The sequence below is a fragment of the Otolemur garnettii genome, unplaced genomic scaffold (assembly GCF_000181295.1).
Source record: "Otolemur garnettii isolate 467f Iridium unplaced genomic scaffold, OtoGar3 scaffold00347, whole genome shotgun sequence".
Classification (NCBI taxonomy): Eukaryota; Metazoa; Chordata; class Mammalia; order Primates; family Galagidae; genus Otolemur; species Otolemur garnettii.
In genome coordinates, this window is record NW_003852742.1 from 27,548 (window position 1) to 31,377 (window position 3,830).

The following is a 3,830-nucleotide window of genomic DNA, read 5'->3' on the forward strand; positions in this document are numbered from 1 at the left end:
CTTTCTTCTGCCTGTTGCACTCTGTTACAGAGGGATTCCACTGTGTCTTTCAGATCCTTGAGGGCTGCAATCTCTTGTCTCAGTATTTCAAAATCTTTGATCATTTTATCTCTGAAATTGTTGAGTTCTTGAGTCATTTTTTGAATAATTTCTTGAGATATCTTTTGAAGAATTTCTTGAGAAATCTTTGGAATAATTTCTTGATCTCCTAATTCCTTAGTTTCTTCCAGTCTCTTAATCTTATTTGCTATCCACATTCTGAACTCGATTTCTGACATCCCAGCCATTTGCTTGTGGATAGGGTCTTCAATTGTGTCTTCCCTATTTTCCCTTGGAGGAGTTGATCTACTCTGGTTATTTGAGTTGCCAGAGTTCTTCTGCTGGTTCCGCCCCATGCTGAGTTTACCTTGTTTGGAGGCCTTATCAGAACCTTTCTGTTGATGGCTTCTTCTGGTTGCCCAGAGAGACAGGCAGAGCGTGTCTGTTGTCTTCTCCCAGTTCTCGGGTGCCGGGGCAGCCGGGGTGCAGTGGAACAGCAGCAGCTGCCCAGGAGTGTGCGTGACCGGATTAGACCTTGTTCAGCCTGCCGGGCAACCAGGGGGCAGGAAACTGGCAGCAGCCAGATCAGTCCGAGTTCGGCCCCTCTGGGGCAACCGGTGGAACAGGGGAACTGTAGTGGCTAGATCAGTCCTAGTTCAGCACCCTGGAGCAGCCAGAGGGTAGGGGAATGGCAGCGGTAGCGCAGGGTACGCGAGCGACCAGATCAGTCCTAGTTCAGCCCCACCAGAGTAGCTGGGGGAAAGCGGGGGACTACTTCACCGTCGCCCGTTGCACGCGTGTAGTGCTAGCAAGCCGATCTGTGCCCTCCTAGTGCAGGAGCCCGGAGCGGGGGACTCCTCCACCTCTGTCCGAGGGACATATGTGGCTCTAGCAAATAGTTCTGGGCCCTCCAAGAGTGGTAGACCCCTCCACCACCACCTGCAGGGTGAGCGGGACTCTAGCAAGCAGTTCTAGGCCCGCCCAGCTTGGGAGCCTTGATGGGGGAACACCTCCCCTGGCCCCCGTGGGGTGTGTATCTCTCGCAAGCTGTTTTGGGTCTACGTGGACTGGAGGATTTCTCCACCTCTGCCTGCGGGATGCCTGCAGCACGCCTGCGGCCCTAGTAAGCCGTACTGGGCCTGTCCAGAGCAGGAGCCTGCTGCCCATGAAGCGTGCGACTCTAGCAAGCAGTTTTTGGGCCCTCCCGGCTCTGTGAGGGCAAAGGGACCCACTCGGCAACTCGGTTAGTCTGGGAAGGTTAATACCTCCTTCCCTACCTTGCACCCAGTCACTCGTGGTCCCCCAGGTTCGAGACCCTATTCACTCCAGTAGGCCACTGCTCCTGGGGTTTAACTGGCAAAATCAGCCAGAAATCTGAGTTCAGCAGGGGGGCCTTGCGTGTTTAAATTAGGCTTCTGTCCGGTTAGATTTCTCTCCAAACCTTGGAGTGAGTGGGTGGTGACTCCTCAGAGTTCAATGTTGCAGGTGGGGAATATATACAGTTTTATACAGTTCAAACCTTCCCTCAACCATACACCCGGGGTGCCCCTTTGAATAGTCCTTGGGTGGTCTACCAGGTTTGAGGGGTCCAAATCAGTTGTCACAGTCAGCACCCGTTTCAGGTGCAAGAGTTCAAATGTCTCTGGGAGCTAGATAAGAGGGGTCTGCTTGCAGTTCAGATATAACTTGCTCCAGTGCTCCACAAGGGCAAAGGGACCCACCTGGCAAATGGGTTACTTTGGGAAGGTTAATACCTCCTTCCCCACCTTGCACCCAGTCTCTCGTAATCCCCCAGGTTTGTGGCCCTATTTACTCCAGTAGGCCACTGCTCCCGGGGTTTACCTGGCAAAATCAGCCAGAAATCTGAGTTCAGCCGGGGGAACTTGTGTGTTTAAATTAGGCTTCTGTCCGGCTAGGTTTCTCTGTAAATCAGAGGGTGCATTCAGCTTTCAAATCAGGTGTCAATTCTAGCCTCTGCCCGCCCACTGCCTTTGTCTCAGCTGCATTAGCCCCCTGAGGGCTGGGGCTCCACCCAAGAAAGTTAAGTGAGCCCCGCCTGTGGCTGCTGTCCAGGATGGAGTGCTGCTCGGCCACCGTTTCTGCACTGGCGTCCACCGAGCTGACTCTCTTCTCCTCATGCCTGCACCACAGTCAGCACAAAACAGCACCAGCCCTTTCCCCCTCCACTTCTCTCAAGGAGATGTCCAAGAATCAGGACTTCATAGGTAATAAATCTCCAGATTTCAGTGGGTGGGTGGGGACTCCTCGGAGTTCAATGTTGCAGGTGGGGAATATATACAGATTTATACAGTTTCACAGTTTTATGTCTGGCCGGAGGGTGCCGTGGCACGGCAGCAGGGGTAGGAGGTCCAGTTTTTAGGGGGTCTCTCCCGTGGAATAGAGTGGGAGGATGTTTGAACTCTGCTCGCTTGTTTGCATGGAGTAAACTGCAAGCCCTTGTTGTGGGGGAGGGGAATCCCATCTGCTTGGTGGTGGATTTTGTACCTTTTGGTTGTATTTTTGGGGTTGCAGCTCGCCTCAGGAAGGTTGAAGTGCGCTCTTCAATCTTCTCTCTTGTCTCTGCTCCAAACCATCAGCTAATTTGCTAAGCTTCTGTCCTTTCAGCCTCCTTCTGGACCGGAGCTTCTGTAAAAAGCTGGCTGCAGTCCGCCATCTTGGCTCCGCCCCCCTGAAGTTTTTCTTGAGTCAAAGGCCACTGATCTACCCAAACTGGGTCAGATGTTTTTCAGATAATCGGATCCACAGTCAGGCGAGCGGCCACAATCAGTGGCCTGAAGGAAAAGTCTCCTGGAGTGTGTACCATGGTTGCAGTTACAAAGGCTGGGTTATTCCCTGAGAATGTTTACCCAACCCTGATAGGGGATTAAAACCTTGTTGAAGCATCAAATTAGATACAGTTTCATTTGGGCTGACAAGCAGTGCTCCCAATTGCTTGAGAACATCTTTTCCCCCATAAATTGCATAGAAGGTGTTCCAGCACAAAAGGTTGCAAAGTACCAGAATTACCTTCAGGATCGGTCCAAGTAAGGAGGGCAGAACTTTGAAGAGGATTTTGACTCAGACCTACTCCCAGCAACTGAGTCATGGATGGGGTCAAGGGTCAGGCTGAAGGCCAATGTTGCTTTGGCATGACTGAAATATCTGCCCAGTATCAAGGATAACTAGGAAGGAAAGGCCTTGAATAGTAAGTGTAAGTTGGGGGTGCTTCTGAGAAATCGCTCTGACCCAATAGGCATCAGAGGATCCAAAGCCCTCAGAGCCTCTGCTCCCTTCCTTCTGAACTTATCCACATTTTTCAAAAGGCACAGGAATAATGCGTTCTCCTGGAATAACAGACACAATACCATGAGGGTCTGCAGCCATAACTTTGACTTCTCCTTCATAATCAGAGTCAATGACTCCAGGGAGAACTTGGAGCCCCCGCATGTCAGAGCTGCTTCGCCCAAGCAGAAGTCCCAGGGTGCCCTCAAGGAAGGGGACCAAAAATGCCTGTGGGAAATCTCTGAGGTCCTAGTGTTGTACCCAGAATTTCCCTGAGTCCCCGAGCCCAAGAAGGGACGAACTGAGACACACTCTGATGTAAAAGCAAGAGGCAAGTTTTATTTAGCAAGCTCGAGCTCGGACCCGCTCTTGGGAAACATACCAAGGAAGGCCCCGAGCCTAGGGGGTTGGAAAGTTTTATAGGGTACAGAAATAAGAAGGGTGAAGAAGGGTGGGGTACATTTTTGATTGGTGGTCAGGGTATGGGGAAGTATGGGTGATTGGTGGTC

At 51.6% G+C, this 3,830-nt stretch overlaps 1 pseudogene; it reads right to left on the minus strand.

Moving 5' to 3' along the window:
- The window catches only part of LOC100950192, a 14,424-nt pseudogene extending 10,938 nt beyond the window's left edge, over positions 1-3,486 (minus strand).
- Between the last annotated feature and the right edge of the window lie 344 nt (positions 3,487-3,830).